We start from the raw sequence: 22,124 nt of genomic DNA on the forward strand, positions 1-22,124 counted from the left end.
CCTTTCCTCATCGGTTCTGCGCAGAACCTCCTCATTCCTTACCTTACCAGTCCTCCTAATATTTAAACTTTCGTCTGCAGCATCACATCTCAAATGATTCAGTTCTCTTATGAATTTCCCACAGCCCCTGTTTCACTATCGTATAATATTATGATACAAACGTACATTCTCAAATGATTCAGTTCTCTTATGAATTTCCCACAGCCCCTGTTTCACTATCGTATAATATTATGATACAAACGTACATTCTCAGAAAACCATCGTAACGACCGGGAGAGCGGTGTGCTGACCACACGCCCCTGCTATCCACATCGTCAGCTGAGGATGACATGGAGACCGGATGGTCCCGATGGGCCACGTGGCCTGTAGACGGAGTGCTGCTGCTGCTGTATATTACCAGGTAACCGTACCTCAGTGTTCTTCTGAATTGTATGAATGTTTTAATGTTTTGCAACAAACTACAAGAGGGTGAGGGTAAATACAATTTCTTCTTCCTTTTTTTTTTTGTTAAAGAAAGAAGACGTATCACGAAGGGACTACCAGAAAGGGACAGAAATCCTAGGCGTTACGTTCATGTACAGACAAATAAATGATTACATTTACAGAATGGTGCCCTAATTTAGTGAGTGATTTCGGTTGGCAGGCATAGGACACACACAAGGCAAAACACGCATACAACTTTAATGACAACAAAATCTGGTTTATCATATGCCTTAACTTGAGAAGATCTGCATGAATGTATGTCAGGAAAATAATTTAAAAAACACTAAGAATGCAAAAACTGTGGTGAAACTTGTTTGGGTGATAAAATAAAACAATAATTTTAGTTTTTGCAGAAAGGTGGGCCCATCCTTAATTGACTACCATTAGAGAAAAGTTGGATGTTTTTTTTTCAAGAAAAGAGATTCAAAAAGTCTGCACGTCAATAACGAGAAGGTCATCTCTTGCCCTTACGCAGGTGACTGATAGAATAGTTGGATGTCCTCCTGTGGGCTACTGTGTCAGTCGGCCGGAGTGACCGAGCGGTTCTAGGCGCTTCAGTCTGGAACCGCGAGACCACTACGGTCGCAGGCTCGCTTCCAGCCTCGGGCATGGGTGTGTGTGATGTCCTTAGGATAGTTAGATTTAAGTAATTCTAAGTTATAGGGGACTGATGACCTCAGAAGTTAAGTCCCATAATGCTCAGTGCCATTTGATACCGTGCCAAATTCTGTCCAAGTGGCGCGGTAGACCGTCAAAATGCCGAGGTGGTTGGAGGGCCGTGCCCATAATACTCCCAATATTGTTCAAATGGTTCAAATGGCTCTGAGCACTATGGGACTTAGATGCTGAGGTCATGAGTCTTCTAGACTTAGAACTACTTAAACCTAACTAACCTAAGGACATGACACACATCCATGCCCGAGGCAGGATTAGAAACTGCGACCGTAACGGTCGCGCGGCTCCAGACTGAAGCGCCTAAGACCACTCGGCCACAGCGCCCGGCAACGATGTCAATTACGGAGACCTCTGGCGGCCTTGCTGACCAAGCGAGGGTTTGGCAAGCACGAAGGTAAGCAGTAGAACCTCCCTCATTATCTTTCTGAGAAGTAAGACCAGGATGGCTTGCAATGGAGGGAAACATAACGGAGCGTAGAATATCGTCAACGTACTGCTGCGCTGCAAAGGTGCCGAGGATAACAACAAAGGGATTCTACTATGAAAAGACACGGCACCCCATACCATACCTCCTTCCTGTCGGGCCGTATGGCGGGCGACGTTCAGATTGGTATCCAGTTGCTGTTTGGAGAATTCCAGATATGACCTCGAACCTGATCGGGGCCTGGAATCTCGTCGACTAGAGTAGAATAGTCTTTGGTAACGAATCTCGCTTCGAACTGAGGCTGATAACCAGCGATGACAGGTGTGGGGACGGCCCAGACTGCAGTAGGATACCAACCTGACTGTCGCCCGCACCGAGCGAGGTGGCGCAGTGGTTAGACACTGGACTCGCATTCGGGAGGACGACGGTTCAATCACGCGTCGGGCCACCTGATTTATATTTTCCGTGATTTCCCTAAATCGCTCCAGGCAAATGGCGGGATGGTTCCTTTGAAATGGCACGGCCGACTTCCTTCCCTAATCCGATGAGACAGATGACTTCGCTGTTTGGTCTCTTCCCCCAAAACAACCGCACTGTCGCCCGCCAAACGGCCCGACATTCAGGACTGATGGTCTTGGGTCCACTTCACTTCAGAGCGGCACCTTTGCTGATAAGCGGCTCGTTGACGATGTTTTATGCTTTGTTCGTCACATCTACTTATTTCTACCCCATTCGGATTGTAAGGCGGTCGTATAATTTGGCTTTGTGCATACCAGAAAAAAGCAAGTTACGTTACTATTAAACAATCTTTGGTCTCCTCGTGGCACAATCTTTGCCTCTGTGGTGTGTGATACTTTCTTAATTGAAGTGTAGTAGATGATGGACGTATATGGTAGTACTGAGTGGACCTGTGATTGTATCTGTTAGATGAAGAGAGGATAGCAACGATTAATATGGTGGAGGAAATGAAAGGTGAAAAGAATATAAATTTTGAATAATGTGATTGTTATTGAATAGAATAAGTCCGAGGTAAGACTGGAGCACTGCGCAGCTAGAAATGATTATTGTCAGCTAGTTAACTTGCTCAGAGCTAAGAGAAAGGCCTCCCCACTTCACTGAATCATGTACCTATGTATTAATTAATTGAGCTCTTCGATTTTAATAGAAAATCTCTGTTAATTTTGTACCTTTCTTAAATCAATGTGCACTTTCTTAAGGGCAGTGTCGTTCAGACCAATGTTATGTGCAGAGATCACGCTAAGTGTTACTGTACTCCACTTTTTGAATATGTATTTAATTCTAAGATCGTTGCCTTGGAACATCGTTTCTTATGAATAGTTACTCTCCACGCCCGATGTTTGTCTTTATGCATTGCCACATGCAACACTTTAAATACACCTACGAGAGTGAGTACAAATGAAAACCTTAATTTTGTAAAAAGAAATCGAAATTTCGTGCCGTTATCCTGTAAGTTGGTAAGCGTGCTACAAAAAGCGTGCAGAATGGCCTGCAGGTGGCAGCATAGTGCAGATGCACACATACCGTTGCAGTATCAGTATAAAGATAGCCGCCTCTCTTGCGACTTGCACCAGGGAAGAACAGCGTTCTGTTATTCGGTTTTTGCGTAGAAGGTGTGAAACCTACTGAGATTCATCTGCGAATGAATGTTCAGTACGGTGATGCATGTTTGTCACAGCAGCAAGTCTACGAATGGAGTAGGAAGTCCGCAAATGGTGTGACTTCAGTGGAAGATGCTTCTCATCCAGGTCAGGCACAACAAGTTGTGACTCTAGACTACATTGCAGCAGTTGAAGCCATAGTGAAGGAAAACCGCCGAGTGACACTGAATGACATTGCAGGATGTTTACAGATTAGTCATGGGTCAAAACACCACATTGTGCATGATGTGCTCCAGTTTCACAAAGTGTGTGCAAGATGGGCGTCACGGCAGCTGACTTCTGAAATGAGAGAACAACGTGTTGATGCTTGTGAAGAAGTTCTTCGGCGCTTTGAACGAGAAGATGGCTTCCTTGCAAGAATCGTTACTGGGGACGAAACATGGGGCCGGCCGGAGTGGCCAGGCGGTTCTAGGCGCTACAGTCTGGAACCGCCGGACCGCTAGGGTCGCAGGTTCGAATCCTGTTTCGGGCGTGGATGTGTGTGATGTCCTTAGGTTAGTTAGGTTTAAGTAGTTCTAAGTTCTAGGGGACTGATGACCACAGCAGTTAAGTCCCATAGTGCTCAGAGCCATTTGAACCATTTGAACGAAACCTGGGCTCACTTCCACCAAGCGGAAACGACAAGAGCGAGCAAGGAATAGCGCCATTCCTTGTCACCAAAACCAAAGAAGTTTCAAACAGAACCTTCAGCAGGGAAGGTTACGCTGACTCTCTTTTGGGACGAAAAAGGCGTCATTTTGGAGCATTACATGCCTAGAGGGACCACTGTCACCAGTGCATCATACACAGATCTCCTAAAAAATCATCTGCGGCCTGCAATCAAATCAAAGCGACGTGGATTGCTGTCAGCAGGTGTCCTTTTGCAACATGACAATGCAAGGCCCCACACTGCCCGTACAACAGTTGCAGTAATCACAGACCTGCATTTTGAGTGTCTTCCTCATCCACCATACTCACCAGATCTTGCCCCATGTGATTTCCATATGTTTGCACCACTCGAAGACGTAATGGGAGGAAAGAAGTTCCGTTCTGATGAAGAGGTATGCCACGCAGTGCATGAGTGGTTGCGCGGACTACCAAAAAAATTTTTTCTAAAGGAATTTATGCACTTTGTAAGCGCTGGAGGACTTTCATTTACCGTGGGGGAGATTATGTTGAAAAGTAATCCAGCTTTGTATCACTTCTGCAGAGTAAATAATTTTTAAAAAATATTTAAGGTTTCCATTTGACTCAGCCTCGCATGTATTTATAAATAGAACTATAGCTTAGCTGCTGCCCGCTTGCTGTTTCCCGCTGTGATTTCGAGAAATCTGCAACAATGTTGTCAAGACGCGAGGTAAGTGGAAATTTTAATTAGGGCCAGATAAGTGTTTTCCTACCGTTGCGCATTTAATACAAGGCCAAGCTGCATTCAGATCAGTTACAATTCAGTTCATATTAGGTTCTGTAAGTTTGGACTGAATTTCAGACAGGCACAAATGTAGAGTGCAACTTACAAGATAATTCCTTCGTGTTGGGTATTTTTTTCTTTTTGTCTTAGTGTGTATATAGTGTTAAAATAACCATCTTGTTAAACAGATGAATGACAACTGGGTGCTCACCCCATATTACTCTGCGGTTTTGAGGAATGTAAACAAGCGTTCTTGCAGATGCGTTGCTGCAACCACATTTTTTTCTCTATAAAGAGAAGGGTATTAGCTTTTCCGCAGCCTAAGCCGGCCCGCATCAGCTGGACGAGTCGCTGCTCCATTACGCGTTCGCCTAATGGCGTGTCGACAGCATGCTCGCGAGGGACGCGACCTTCAGCCACCAGATACATGGCGGCCCGAAAAATGTTTACCGAATCCTTGATGACCGGCGCTGGAAAACTTGCCAGTACTTTTCCGTAACACCAGCAGCAATTTTCTGCCTCAGCGTTGCATCCACTACTTCGTTTCCTGGACGACTCACTGTCCACTGCGGTGCTCACGAACTCCATGCACGCCGACCTCTCATCCGAATGCAGTTCACCTCATCCTCGTGTACAAACTTTCGCGTCTCTGTTGTGGACGTACCTTGCTTGAACCGGCTCCTGTCCTTACCACGCTACCCCTTTGCTTAACGCCTTTCCTTTCCGAGCTGTAGTGTATATCCAATCTACATCTATAATTACACGTGTACCCAGCTAAACAGTCTGAATCACATGGTAAAGAATAGAAGTCATGTTATCAGCCAAGTTACAGCAAAAAAAAATTGTAATTTTGGTACTGACCTGGCAAGAGTAGTCCACACAATGTTGGAATACGCTTTGCTCTAGTCCAGATGTTTTTGATAATGCAGGATGCCAAGAGAACATTTCAAGGAGTGGATGTGCGGAACAAGCGTTTTATACGAAATAGGAGCAACAGGAGTAGTAGAATACGTAATCAGCAAAAATTTTCAGAGTTTGTGGCATACCGGATTATTGGAATGTTAGAACCTGATGCGCCACTGTGGGACTATCCCACAAGGAATATTACGTTTCAGTCGACGCCGAGTGTTTAAGGCCGATATTACGCTATTAAATTTTCTTTTAAAAAGTTTCCTCGTCAGATCATATTTGGTAGTGTAACTAGGAACTCTGTCAAAGTCAGGCCCTGGTCAAGATGTTCAAATGTGTCTGAACTCTTATGGGACTTAACTGCTAAGGTCATCAGCCCCTAAGCTTACACACTACCTAACCTAAATTATCGTAAGGACAAACACACACACCCATGTCCGAGGGAGGACTCGAACCTCCGCCGGGATCAGCCGCACAGTCCATGACTGCAGCGCCTAAGACCGCTCGCCTAATCCCGCGGGGCAGCAGAGCAACTGTTTAGTAGTTATTGTTGTACACATTGTCCTTAGTATAGCTCCACAGAAAAAGAAGTCGCATGTTTTCAGATTCAGACAATATGGCGGCCAATCAGGGGCATGCCAGTGACCTCTTGGTACCCCAGACCCAGAATGCGGTCCCCAAAATGCTCCTTCAGGACATCAAAGTCTCTCCTGCTACAACAATAACTCATAAACAGTTGCTCTGCTGCTGCGCGGGATTAGGCGAGCAGTCTTAGGCGCTGCAGTCATGGACTGTGCGGCTGATCCCGGCGGAGGTTCGAGTCCTCCCTCGGACATGGGTGTGTGTGTTTGTCCTTACGATAATTTAGGTTAAGTAGTGTGTAAGCTTAGGGGCTGATGACCTTAGCAGTTAAGTCCCATAAGAGTTCACACACATTTGAACATTTTGAGTTGCTCTGCTGAAAACAGCCATTAAGGATGTCTTCTACAGCATCGATGTTCCGACACTTCAGCTGTCAGGCAGAATTTCGTCTGGGCGACATCATCACAGAAGATGGCAGGCATGTCGAAGATGTCATAACCTAAATCAGAATATCTGTGCTGACTTTTACATATTAAATAAAGTGTGTGCACGCCGTAGTTTGTAAGTAACTTACGTTGTTTTCATATAGTTCAAAAATTGTCGCACTGTACATAAATTGGCACAACTTTCGGAAAATGTCTGAAGTGTGGAGCAGAGATATGCAAGCGAATGTTGTACTGATGAGGTGTTATTTGCGATTCGTTTCTTTGTCAGATTTCATTTCTTGGATAGCACGATGTAATGAAACTATTGAAAGAATTTCGCCGGACTGTAATTGCACTGAGTTTGCGTGCACCTGGAATACTTACGACAAGCACGTTGCAACTGGACCAGTGTTCCACACAACTCTTCCAGGGATGAGAATTATCGTACTACGTGCGTGTAATGTTTTATTCGGAAACTCGACTTAGATTTGAGGCACGATGCTTTTAATGAGGCTCTGCGCTCGTACTGGAAAGGAGAGTGATTCAAAAGCGCATCTGCCTACCCATTTTTAAGTTTTCCGTGATTTCCATAAATTTTCAAGCCAAATTCTGGGATACGTTTTCAGGAAATGACAAAACCAACGCCGATCCTCATCTCTCCCCAACCCAAAATGATGCTCCGTTTCGTGATGACTGGGTGTTGTGTGATGTCCTTAGGTTAGTTAGGTTTAAGTAGTTCTAAGTTCTAGGGGATTGATGACCATAGCTGTTAAGTCCCACAGTGCTCAGAGCCATTTGAACCATTTGATGCTCCGTTTACGACGATTTTGTCACCGACGGGACGTTAAACTCCGATCTTCCTTTTTTCGTGTGAGGTTGTACAGCTTTTAGGCATGTTGATGTCGAGCAATGTTAACAGCTCACCGTGACAAATCTGCCTTGATATTACACTGCCTGACAAAAAAATTAAATCACCCAGAAGGAATGGACGAAACGAACTGAAACTTCACGGGTTGAGAGGGTATGTGATGTTATTTAAGTAATTTCAAGGGGTGTGAAGTGTAGATCACCTCCCCGATGGTGCACCCTGGGCAAGGTGCGTCATGAGTCAGTGGCGAAGAATAGACACAAAAACGGCGACTAAACTCACAGTACCTCCTGGTCCAAGAAGAGGCGAACGAGAAGTTGGAGAACCCGCCCGGCGACAACAGGGTAGACATTAAGAGATTATGTACATGCCATCTCAATATAGAAATATATACGGAGACGAAAGGAGAAATCCTGAAAAAAATCTTAGTAAGGGAAGAAGTAGATGTAGTGTTTTTATAAGAAACCCATCTGACGAAGGAAACGATTTCGAAACTTCAAATCCCTGTTTTTACTTTGGTTGAATGTAAGGAACGTGATTAACATGGCCTAGCAACCTTGGCCCAACAAAATCTTACAGGAATGTGAAAACAGAACTAGAACAACCGCAACATGCTATAGCAATCAGAGTGAAAGAACTAACTCCTTACAATATGTACAAGCCTCAATCTGAACTTCTGGAGACACTGCCCAAAGCCGAACACCAAGCAGTGAACGCTGGTGATGTCAATTGTCATCACACTACATGGGGTTATTCAGAATGCAATACAGAAGGTGAAAGACTGAACAACTGGGCTGAGGGGAGAGATCTTCACCTCCTGTTACGATCAAAAAGACCGAACGACCTTTTCATTAGGAGCATGGGGATCACAAACAACACCTGACTTGACCTTCGTTACAAGGGCAGCAACAGGAGACGTGCTCCAAGCGGAATGAAGGGTATTACCGAAGTTCCCTAGAAGCCAACATAGACCTATGATCGTCGAAGTAGGTCAATTCCTGTCATGCAAATTCCTCCAATCCCACGATGAAATCTAAAACAGGCTGACTGAGAGACATTTCGGACTCTCAGAGAGAGAACTAACCGCATTTCTCCACTTCCAGAGAACTGTGACCGGCTCAGTACTCTGATATATAAATCTGCACTGAAAAGTATTCCACGCGGTTCGAGGAAAGAACATACTTCGTGCTGGACAAGAGAGTTTGAATCATGATTGGAAGAATACCAAGAGACGGAAAACTATGAGGTTGGGGAACAATTGGTTCAAACAATGGACGATGAACGCAGGTGTAGATGGATGGAAATGATGGAGAGCATGGGTTTCAGCCCTTCTCGCCGCAAGAGTTGCCGTCTGCTAAGAAGGTTAGGAGCAGCTACAAGCCTACACAGACCACAGACGAGAATGACACCCACCCACCCACGGCACATAAAATAAACCTCGAAAACTCATCTAAGAACATCTGAAAAGGAAGACTTCAATCATATGATTAAAGGGGTAATTAAGAACAAACAGGAGAACACAGATCTTATAAAAGATGTAGAGATTCAAGAGATAAAAAACGAACTGACAGGAATGAACGCCGGCAAAGCAGCAGGGGTAGATGGAATCCTACCAGAATTCCTTAAAAATATAGGACCAGTAGGAAGAAACGGTCAAGCAAAACTCTTCTCTGAGTGCATCAAGCGGAACAAAATACCTGTTATATGGAAAGAAGCCAAAGTAGTCGCTGTCCTGAAATCAGGGAAGACTGAGGACAACCCCAAACATTTTAGCCCAATTACTGTTTTATGCACTGTGTATAAATTATTTGAGAGAACTCTGATGACCATATTCTCTCCATATATAGAATCCTCCCTACCAATGGAGCGAGCAGATTTTAGGATTAAAAGAAATTGCTGTGATCAAGTCCTTGCCTCACAACCTTACTCGAAACGGCTATCAGGATAAGAAGAAAACTGGCGTTGTCCAGCTGGATCTAACTTGAGCATATGATACAGTGTCGAGGGATGGCCTACATTATAAACTCATAGAAAGAGCAGCCAGACCTATAAACTTATGAAAAATATTTTAAATGGAAGGAACATTAGAGTAACTCTTACTGGCAAAACCAGCAGATGCATAGCGCTCAACAACAGACTCCCACAGGGTCGGTACTGACCCCATTACTGTTTGACTTGTACGCTGTGGACATCTCAGAAACAATGTCCTGTAAGTTTATATACGCAGACGATATGGCAGTCGTTTATTAAAGCAAATATTTTGAAAAATAGAGCAGAAATTGAACGAAAGACAAAAGCTGTTGCACCTGCACTACACCAAATGGCAATACAACCGAACCCAGACAAGACAGTAAGTGTAAAGATGCATCTCAACAACAGAGAAGCTATGAGAAAGCTGAACATCTGCATGAATAACCAGACCATTAAACATGAAGATAATTCTTGGTATCTTGGAGTAAAGCTCGACTGGTGCCTAACGTACAGAGCCCATCTAGAGAATACAAAACAAAAACTGAAATCTAGAAATGCCATTCTTGCCAAACTCATCGAAACCACCTGGGGATGTGATGCAAATACCTTGAGAACTTCAGCCTTAGGACTGGTGTACAGTGTGGCTGAGTATTTTGCACGAGTATGGGCCAGAAGTGTGCATACATCAAAAATCGATATCCAGCTAAGAGAATCAATGAGAATAATATCAGCAGCACTTAGACCTATGCCTCTATATTGGCTACCCGTATTTGCCCAACATAGCACCTACCGAAACAAGAAGAAATCAGCTACTATCAAGAGAATATAGCAAAATACTGACAAACACAAGCCTTCCCATAAACCAAGACCTGACACCAAAAAACCGCCTGAGATTAAAGTCACCTCTATGGCAAACAGGTGAAGAGGTGGCTCCCCTCGACCCAGAAAATGAATGGAAAAGTTTATGGAGCACCTAAAGAATAGAAAACTGGTTACTGACCCAAGCATATCAGTAGAGCGCCTTAAGCTTTCCAGAAGAGTGTGGACTACGCTGAACCGTCTGAGAACGAGTGTCGGAAGACGTAGGGAGACGATGACAAGATGGGGCCTCGCGAACGACTCTCAGTGCAAATATGGGCTCAAACAATTAATAGCCTACTTGATAGAGTGTACTGTACATTGTCTCAAGGTAAAATGGAGAACATAAATAACCTCACGGACAATGCCATTCAATGTCTTAAAAAAATCTCATTGTATGAAATTTAGTGTTTTGTATTATGTACACTACTGGCCATTTAAATTGCTACACCAAGAAGAAATGCAGATGATAAACGGGTATTCATTGGACAAATATCTTATGCTAGAACTGACATGCGATTACATTTTCACGCAATTTGGGTGCATAGATCCTGAGAAATCAGTACCCAGAACAACCACCTCTGGCCGTAATAACGGCCTTGATACGCTTGGGCATTGAGTCACACAGACCTTGGATGGCGTGTACAGGTACAGCTGCCCATGCAGCTTCAACACGATACCACAGTTCATCAAGAGTAGTGACTGGCGTATTGTGACGAGCCAGGTGCTCGGCCACCATTGACAAGACCTTTTCAGTTGGTGAGAGACCTGGAGAATGTGTTGCCCAGGGCAGCAGTCGAACATTTTCTGTATACAGAAAGGCCCGTACAGGACCTGCAACATGCGGTCGTGCATTATCCTGCTGAAATGTAGGATTTCGCAGGGATCGAATGAAGGGTAGAGCCACGGGTCGTAACACATCTGAAAAGTAACGTCCACTGTTCAAAGTGCCGTCAATGCAATCAAGAGGTGACCGAGACGTGTAACCAATGGCACCCCATACCATCACGCCGGGTGAAGAATACACGCTTCCAATGTGCGTTCACCGCGATGTCACCAAACACGGTCTGCGGCCATCGTGATGCTACAAACAGAATCTGGATTCATCGGAAAAAAATGACGTTTGCCATCCGTGCACCCAGGTTCATCGTTCGTTGAGTACACCATCGCAGGCGCTCCTGTCTGTGATACAGCGTCAAGGGTAACCGCAGCCATGGTCTCCGAGCTGATAGTCCATGCTGCTGCAAACGTCGTCGAACTGTTCGTGCAGATTGTTGATGTCTTGCAAACGTCTCCATCTGTTGACTCAGGAATCGAAACGTGGCTGCACGATCCGTTACAGCTATGCGGATAAGATGCCTGTCATCTAGACTGCTAGTGGTACGAGACCGTTGGGATCCATTACGGCGTTCCGTATTACCCTCCTGAACCCACCGATTCCATAATCTGCTAACAGTCATTGGATCTCGACCAATACAAGCAGCAATGTCGTGATACGATAAACCGCAATCGCGATAGACTACAATCCGACCTTTATCAAAGTCGGAAACGTGATGGTACGCATTTCTCCTCCTTACACAAGGCATCACAACAACGTTTCACCAGGCAACGCCGGTCATCTGCTGTTTGTGTATGAGAAATCGGTTGGAAGCGTTCCTCATGTCAGCACGTTGTAGGTGTCGCCACCGGCGCCAACCTTGTGTGCATGCTCTGAAAAGCTAACCATTTGCATATCACAGCATGTTCTTCCTGTCGGTTAAATTTCACGTCTGTAGCACGTCATCTTCATGCTGTAGCAATTTTAATGGCCAGTAGTGTAATTAAGTAATGCTGAATGTGTCATTTTAATGCTGTAATGTCCAAGTTTATGTTTCGAGTTAATAAATAAAATAAGTGATTACAAATTAGATTCAGATTTACAAAGAGCTTGACTGCATGTGATCTCTTAACGGTATGACATTGTACTCCCTCTGGCCTGGATGTATCCACTGGTACGGTTTTACTCATTCCTGAGGCAAGCTGGTCCGTAACTGTTGTATCTCGAAAATGGATAATAGCTGTAGGATGGAGTGCGAGTGAGGCCCTCACGTCTTCTACAGGGGCCATACGTGGGGGTCTTGCTGGCCACGGGAGTAGTTCATCAACATGAGATAGACAGTCCATAGAGACACTTCCACGTCTGGACGAGCATTCTCCGATTGAAAAATGGCATCTCAATACTGTCGCGGGAGAGGTAACACGTGAGGACGTAGGATATTTGTGGTGTATCATTGTGCGGCCAGAGTTACCCTAATCTCTACCAGTGACGGCGTGCCTCTCCGCATCACGGGTCCGGGAGTAAAACACTGGAAGAACACTCGAACCATACTCTCCGATTATGATCATCCGTGGTACTGTAGAACCGCGATTCATTCCTGAACAGAAAACGTCGCCATTTATCAGAAAGCAACGCTTCCCACTTATAGCGCACGCCAAATGTGCCGTTTGTGTTGTATTGTTAACGGCAGCCTAAGCTTGAGACGATAATTCTCTATTCTGGCCGCTGCCAGCCTGAGAACAATGGTGCGGGATGATACAGACAGTTGCAGGGAGTCCGTTAGTTGTTCTCGTACGATAGGGCAGTTGTGAAGATGTTACGATGTACTTGGTGCGCAATATGTTCCCATAAAATCCATGACCGTGCCACTGTCGCATCTGAATGTCCCATAAATTTGGATATTCGACGATTCGACCAGTTCTCGAAATGGAGACGACAAACTCTGTCAGCTTGCGAATAATGCTGTCTGCCAGGAGTAGGTGGCATCTCAAAGTCCTTCAAAGCGTTCATTAAATCTGTGACGCTGTGTGTACCTGTTATATACTCTACAAGGCCTGGCAACAACACTAAACAGGAACAACACTAAAGCACTCAGGTGGCCGTTGCACCTGTCACAAAGAATTGCACCTGTAATCATATACATACACATTTAAATACCGACGATTGTGTGTTCGTGTATGAAGTTACATTGACGTCTGACATGTTTTCCGGGTGCTTGACTTTTTTTATCTGAAAATGCATACAGAAAAATTCCTTTGTCTTTTATTTAATGACGCCCGCATCTCGTGGTCGTGCGGTAGCGATCTCGCTTCCCACGCCCGGGTTCCCGGGTTCGATTCCCGGCGGGGTCAGGGATTTTCTCTGCCTCGTGATGGCTGGCTGTTGTGTGATGTCCTTAGGTTAGTTAGGTTTAAGTAGTTCTAAGTTCTAGGGAACACGTATCACAGGTCTCCTAAGTTGTTATGTTAAAACGATCTGCTCTGTCTGATAAAAGAAACAAGAAAAGAAATAAGAAACATTCTAAAAATTAGAGAGCAAAACTCTGTCTTAATTGACAATCAGTTCTATTCAAAACATGATGGGATATCTCTATGGTCACCAGGCAATGGACTCTTGGCCAACGTCTTCTGTAATCGTATTGAGAACAACATACCTTAACCAATAGTAAGGCCACAACAACACAAGGTAGAATATTGGTATCACTATGTAGAAGTCATCAAGTGCCTTCTAGATGAAACACCCAATCATATTCAATAACTCCTCAAATACGTAAATACAGTCCATCCAAAAATAAAATTTGCCATATAAATAGAGAGAAAAAATATGTACATTGAGCAATCGAAGCAAGGATTCCATTAAGCCTGGCAGCGGCATACCTTGAACCGCCATACGACTCCTCCTGCTGAAGTAACTAGTGTTGTTGTTTGGACTTAAAAAAGTTTGCAAGTGAGTGTTTCTTTTATTTTTAATCCATTACATTATTCTTCTTGTCCCAAAGTAGAGCTGACGTAGTTCCGAAGGTTAGTCTGAAAACCGCCGCACTTTACAAGGTACAGTTCTGCTAGAGGTCCTTCTTTCACACGCAAGCTGTCTAACCGGGAATGTGGCAGAATTTCAGTTACGATTGGAGGAAGAAGAACAACGCAGTTTGTAATTTGTCACGTATACAGGCTTCTGCTGTAGGAAGAGTCAATTTCAAATGGTTGAAATGGCTCTAAGCACTATGAGACTTAACATCTGAGATTATCAGTTCCCTACACCTAGACCTACGTAAAGCTAATTAACCTAAGGACGTCATACACATCCATGCCCGAGGCAGGATTCGAACCTGCGACCATAGCAGCAGCGCGGTTCTGGACTGGAGCGCCTAGAACCGCTCGGTCATGACGTCCGGCGAGTCATGTTCAGAATCCAGACAAAAATATATGAACAACGAGGGATTGAACGTGGAATGACTGTACGGGTAGTGTGAAATTTTACCTATGAAGCTACCACACCTATCATACCACGCCACATTGTAACAACCGTGGGTCCGGTTTCTTTAAAAGAACTTCACAGAAAATGGAGAATACAAGATGTAGAATACAATTTAACAATATAAAACGCACTTTATAGATCCTCAGATTAAATTTGTGAAGCAAATTCGTTAAGAGATAAAATAAGCAGTGACCCAAAATTCGGTTAACATTCCATAACTTAATATTTCACGGAATAATGTAGGCAGAGAGGGAAAAATATACATACATGCTTGAAATAACATGGGGTTTGACTGAAAAAAAGCACAAAATATCCAAAAGATGGCGCTACATATGATACAAAGGCAATAATTATCATAACGATAGATTTTTAGCAATGACGATGTTCTTTATAACAGAAGCTCAATATGTCGAAGTTGAGAGACAATGCTGCCAGCAGATATGTTAAGAAATTTCCGTCGGATGTTGTCTTTTAGCATTCCTAATATTTTATCACCCCTAATAATGTCGCCGGCCGGCTTGGCCAAGCGGTGCTAGGCGCTTCAGTCTGGGATCGCGCGACCGCTACAGTCGCAGGTTCGAATCCTGCCTCGGGCATGGATATGTGTGATTTCCTTAGGTTAGTTAGGTTTAAGTAGTTCTAAGATCTAGGGGACTGATGACCTCCGATGTTAAGTCCCATTGTGCTCAGAGCCATTTGAACCCTAATAATGTCGTACGATCGCGGTAGACCTGTGTCTTCAAGTAACCACCCCACCACCAACAACCAACAATCACACGGATTAAGGTCTGGGGACTTGGAGGTCAAGTGTAACGGAAGTGGCGGCTCAGCACACGATCCTCACCCAACGATGTGCGCAAGAGATCTTTCACACGTATAGCAATATCGTGTAGAGCGCCATCCTGCTGAAAAGCCCTATCTTCCAGCAAGTGTTTACCAGGCAGACTAGGGATGACGCGATTCTGCAACATTTCGGCGTACCTCACACCCGTTACGCTGACAGTTTGAAAAGCGGCACCACGCATAACTTCGAGGAAAAAAGAGTCCGATCAAGATTGATGTGTTAAATCCACACGACAGCATGACTTTAACGTCATGCACTTGGGTTTCCACGACAGTTGTAGGATTTCTGGGATTTCCATTAGCCGAAGTTCTGCTGACATGTTCCCCACCTCCTGCCCCACCATCATCATCCTCCACTTTTTGAAATTCCCACATCGCAAATGTTCTCCGTGTCAAAACACTCAGTTTGTAATGACACTGGATTTTGTAGGGATAGCATCGGAAGGTACGCCTTGACGCCCTTCGAACATTACCGCGTGGAATGCGACTTCACAAGCGCTGACCTCGCCATACAGAGACGAACCCGATAAACACTCTATTTCTTGCTGAACTGCCCGAACCGTGGTACGGTGTCGATCGTCTAAATAACCTTTTCATCTGAACTTCGTGACAGTTTTCACAGCAACACTTTCAGTGCTTTTACCCGTTCGAATATCCTTATGGCGATAGGACCGTAAAGCTGCAATATTGTATTCTCCATCCTGATAGTAGTAGTGCTTTTCTTGGTAAAGCCAACGTGACGCCATTGATGGAGCAACTGACTCTCTCTCACTAAACCTCGTTTTATACGAGTACATGATTCTCATGCGACGTCAATGCCGCCCAGTCATCTGTTGGCCAGCTTTTGCACTTGCTTTTAGTTTAAATAAAACGTCATATCACTTCAAGTGCATGTGTCAATTTTTACCTCTCTATTAATCGGTGAATTAGTGCATTTTCAAATATTAACGGACTTTTGAGTCACCATGTACGTGAATTATGAGGCAAGCCCTTCGAGTCGGATAGCGAACCAGCGAAAGTCAATTAAATGACTACCTAGATGTCTTTAGTGTGGCCCTACCATCGGTCAGCGACCGATGACACTTTTCCGACTTAGACGTAAAAACAAAACATTTGGAAGAAGGCTGTCTCATCGCCGAAAGCCATACATCAACAACAAAGGTGGTTTCAGCACCGTACAGTAAAATACGCCTGGAAGGTTTGAATGGCGGCGTGAAGCGGACAAGGCTGCTGAGTAAGAAAGCGGTACCAAGGCTGTCTGCCGTTACTTCTTGCGTGAGGTTTCCGAAGCAGCGGCCTACGTCACGGAACAGTAAACGCTGCGAGACTCGGAGAAAGTGTTACCGTTGACCCGGCGTCCGGCGGACAATGATTGAGGTCAAGACATTGGAGGGGGGTGGGGTACGATGAGTTGGGAATCCCCCCCGCCCCCCATTGTCTCGCGACTGATAGCATCGCCTGTCTGCTTCCTCAGGTTGTACGCCTCTGAATATTCATCGCCTGCATCGCTCGCTCACAACTGTCTGCGGCACGGCAGAAGGCGCCGAGCCGGCTACCGTATGCGTTTACCTTGATCTCACTGAACGTCGTTTTACGTCGAGGTTTTCCGGTCGGATCGCGTAACGAGAATGACAAACTCTGAATAGCTGCACAAAGTACCAGGACTTCATTCCCTTCTAAACAAAATCGGCATTTGCATACCAACCTGTAAGCAAACTAGAGTTAACAAAAAAAAAAAAAAAAAAAAAAAAAATGGTTCAAATGGCTCCGAGCACTATGCGACTTAACTTCTGAGGTCATCAGTCGTCTAGAACTTAGAACTAATTAAACCTAACTAAACTAAGGACATCACACACATCCATGCCCGAGGCAGGATTCGAATCTGCGACCTTAGCGATCGCTCGGCTCCAGACTGTAGCGCCTAGAACCGCACGGCCGCTCCGGCCGCCTAGAGTTAACAAGTACGTGTCTAAACTACTAATATTGAAAAGTGTAAGTGAAACATGTTGCGAGACCAAGCCTCACATTTGTCAGGATTATCATAGGTCTACCTCTTTTCATATATGATATATTTCTGTTCAAATACCACAGAATTACGTTGCTCGTTAGATATCAGAATTGAGCTCTGGATACTCGCTTTAAGGGCGCCAGCGTCATCTCCGAATCGCGTCCCCGTAAGCACGGAGAATCGACCAGCTCCTCACTTGAGTCAGATGTCGAGTACAATTGGAATTTACGAGGGTAGGAAGGTATAGAAGGACTCGCGGCATCGCCGCTATATTCGCAACATTTGGGCTTGAGGATTATTGTATATCAATACAACGAGTTACATGACAAAAAAATTAAATAGAAGAAGAATGGGTAGGTTTGAGAGATGAAGAAGCGAAGGAAGCAGAGGATCAAGTAGGTAAAAATACGAGGGCTAGCAGAAATCCTTGGGTAACAGAGGAGGTATTGAATTTAATTCATGAAAGGAGAAAATATAAAAATATAGTAAATGAAGCAAGCGAAAACGAATACGAACGTCTCAAAAATGAGATCGACAGGAAGTGCAAAATGGCTAAGCAAGGATGGATAGAGGACAAATGTAAGGATGTAGAGCCATATATCACTAGGAGTAAGATAGGTACTGCCTACAGGAAAATTAGAGAGACCTTTGGAGAAAACAGAACTACCTTTATGAACATCGATAGCACAGATGGAAAACCAATCCTAAGAAAACAAGGGAAAAAAGAAAGGTCGAAGGAGTATATAAAGGGTCTATACAAGGGCAATGTAGTTGAGAGGTATATTATGGAAATGGAAGAGGATGTAGGTAAAGATGAAATGGGAGATATGATACTGCGTGAGGAATTTGACAGAGCACTGAAAGACCTAAGTAAAAAAAGGCCCCGGGAGTAGACAACATTCCATTAGAAGTACTGGTAGCCTGCGAGAGCCAGCCATGACAAAACTCTACCATCTAGTGAGCAAGATGTATGGGTCAAGCGAAACACCCTCAGAGTTCAAGAAGGTGGTAAAAATTCCAATCCCAAAGAAGGCAGGTGTCGACAGGTGTGAAAATTACCGAACAATCAAATTGATGAGTCAGTGCTGCAAAATACTAGGACGAATTCTTTACAGACGAATGGAAAAGCCGACCTCGGGGAAGATCAATTTGGATCCCATAGAAATGTTGGAACGCGTGAGGCAATATTGACCCTACGCCTTATCTTAGAAGGCAGATTAATAAAAGGTAAACCTACGTTATAGCATTTGTAAACTTAGGAAAACTTTTGACAATGTTGACAGGAATACTCCTTTTCAAATTCTGAAGGTGGCAGGGGTCAAATACAGGGAGCGAAAGGCTATTTACACTTTGTACAGAAACCAGATGGCAGTGATAAGAGTCGAGGGTCAAGAAAGGGAAACAGTAGTTGAGAAGCGAGTGAGGGAGGATTATAGGGTATCCCTAATGTTACTCAATCTGTATACTGATCAAGCAGTAAAGGAAACAAAAGAAAAATTCAGAGTAGGTATTAAAATCCCTGGAGAAGAAATAAAAACCTTGAGGTTTGCCGATGACATTGTTATTCTGTCAGACACAGCAAAAGACTTGAAAGAATAGTTGAACGGAATGGAGAGTGTATTGAAAGGAGGATGTAAGATGAACAATAACAAAAGCAAAACGAAGGTAATGAAATGTAGTCGAAGTAAATCAGGCAACGCTGAGGAAGTTAGCTTAGGAAATGAGACACTTGAAGTAATAGAAGAGTTTTGCTATTTGGGGAGCATAATAACTGATGATGGTCGAAGTAGAGAGGATATAAAATGTAGACTGGCAATGGCAAGGAAAGCGTTTCTGGAAGATGAGGAATTTGTTAACATCGATTACAGACTGTGAGTGGGTCAGAAAGTCTTTTCTGAAAGTATTTGTGTGGAGTGTTGCCATGTATGGAATTGAAACATGGACGATAAATAGTTTGGATAAGAAGAGAATAGAAGCTTTCGAAATGTGGTGCTGTAGAAGAATGCTGAAGATTAGATACGTAGATCGCGTAACTAATGGGGAGGTACTGAATAGAACTGGGGAGAAGAAGAATTTGTGGCGCAACTTGACTAGAAAAAGGGATCTGTTAGTAGGACACGTCTGAGGCATCAGGGGATCACCAGTTTAGTATTGGAGGGAAACGTGGAGGGTAAAAATAGTAGAGGAAGACTAAGAGATGAATACATTAAGCAGATTCAGAAGGCTGTAGGTTGTAGATGAAGTAGCTTGCACAGGATAGAGTATCCTGGAGAGATGCATTAAACCAGTTTCTGGACTGAAGACCACGATACGGGGTTCGTTCTAACTAAAGTCATTGAAATATCTCGAAAACTACACATCGGATCAATAAACAGTTATAATTACAAGAGATGAAACTGCTTCAGACGAAAAGTATGTAGATTTTGCCGTAGAATCGTAATCAGCAATAAAAAACGGAGGTCCCAATTAAAGATTCAAAGTAACTCCCCCCCCCCCCCCCTCCCGCCTCACACACACGGGTTGGCGTGGCGGGTCGAGTGTGGTATCAATGGATATCCCCCTCCGAGACAAAAATTGGAATTACTTTTTTTGATCTGATGTACATAAGAGGCGAAAGAAGGAGATGGACAATATTTATTAGTTCATCTCCTTCTTTCGCCTCTTTCCATCTTCCCTCCACCCTCTATCCGCCTCATGCCCTTTACTCCGTCCTTCTTCTCCTCCTCTTCTCTGTGTCCATCACCCCATTCCTCTAAGTCCATCTCCTCTCCCCCCCCCCTCTCTGTCTCCTCACCTTCTCTGTCCATCCTCCCACTATCTCTATGTGTGGAAAAGAGCACAGGCAGTCCCAGTTTTCAAGAAGGGTCGTCGAGCAGATGCGCAAAACTATAGGCCTATATCTCTGACATCGATCTGTTGCAGAATTTTAGAAAATGTTTTTTGCTCGCGGATCATGTCATTTCTGGAAACCCAGAATATACTCTGTAGGAAACAACATGGATTCCGGAAACAGCGATCGTGTGAGACCCAACTCGCTTTATTTGTTCATGAGACCCAGAAAATATTAGATACAGACTCCCAGGTAGATGCTATTTTCCTTGAGATCCGGAAGGCGTTCGATACAGTTCCGGACTGTCGCCTGATAAACAAAGTAAGAGCCTACGAAATATCAGACTAGCTGTGTGGCTGGATTGAAGAGTTTTTAGCGAACAGAACACAGCATGTTGTTCTCAATGGAGAGACGTCTACAGACGTTAAAGTAACCTCTGGCGTGCCACAGGGGAGTTTTATGGGGCCATTGCTTTTCATGCCATGCGGCTTTACGCGGATGATGCTGTAGTATACAGAGAAGTTGCAGCATTAGAAAATTGCAGCGAAATGCAGGAAGATCTGCAGCGGATAGGCACTTGGTGCAGGGAGTGGCAACTGACGCTCAACATGGGCAAATGCAATCTATTGCGAATACATAGAAAGAAGGATCCTTTATTGCATGATTATATGATAACGGAACAAACACTGGTAGGAATTACTTATGTGAAATATCTGGGAGTATGCGTATGGAACGATCTGAAGTGGAATGATTATATAAAAATAATTGGTAAGGCGGGTGCCAGGTTGAGATTCATTGGGAGAGTCCTTAGAAAATGTAGTCCATCAACAGAGGAGGTGGCTTACGAAACACTCGTTCGACCTATACTTGAGTATTGCTCATCAGTGTGGGATCCGTACCAGGTCGAGTTGACAAAGGAGACAGAGAAAATCCAAAGAAGAGCGGCGCGTTTCGTCACAGGGTTATTTGGTAAGCATGATAGCGTTACGGAGAAGTTTAGCAAACTCCAGTGGTAGACTCTGCAAGAGAGGCGCTCTGCATCGCGGTGTAGCTTGCTGTCCAGGTTTCGAGAGGGTGCGTTTCTGGACGAGGTATCGAATATATTGCTTCCCCCTACTTATACCTCGCGAGGAGATCACGAGTGTAAAATTAGAGCGATTCGAGTGCGCACGGAGGCTTTCCGGCAGTCGTTCTTCCCGCGAACCATACACGACTGGATCAGGAAAGGGAAGTAATGACAGTGGCACGTAAAGTGCCCTCCGCCACACACCGTTGGGTGGCTTGCTGAGAATAAATGTAGATGCAGATTTCTTTCTCCCTCTCCCTGTCCATATCCTCATTCCCCTCTCTCTATCCATTTCCTTCTCCCCACCTTCCTTCTCCATCATCCAATTATCACCCCAGGGACTTAGGAGCAACGTTTTATCCGCGAATATGCTGGAATACGGATATGTCACATACATTTCATATATATTTAACACGTTTCAGGCGTGTTTGAACGCGTTTTTCACGTGTATTTGTAGCGAATTTCGTCCTGCAGTTTCGTTTTTACGCAACTCAGATTTATTACTTCATATCTCCAGAACGATGGGTACAGGGATAAATTTTTCCAGGAACATTCAGCGGTATGCTTGAATTCTAAGATATGTGTCGTGAATAGAAGTAGCAATACAGATATAATAAAATAAAGCGTAATGCATGATACGACAGTGTTACTGTACGAACGGCGAAAATGTAGGATGCAATTTTTTTTCTGTTCATCATTTCGTGGGTTTGTCACCGAGAAAACCTTTGAAATTAGGTGTAACGTTTGTTGCGAGTCGCTAAATGCTCCCATTCTAACATACAGGATGCATAAGTTACTGGAATTAGCGCGTCGTGCTAA

The sequence above is a fragment of the Schistocerca gregaria genome, chromosome 2 (assembly GCF_023897955.1).
Source record: "Schistocerca gregaria isolate iqSchGreg1 chromosome 2, iqSchGreg1.2, whole genome shotgun sequence".
Classification (NCBI taxonomy): domain Eukaryota; kingdom Metazoa; phylum Arthropoda; class Insecta; order Orthoptera; family Acrididae; genus Schistocerca; species Schistocerca gregaria.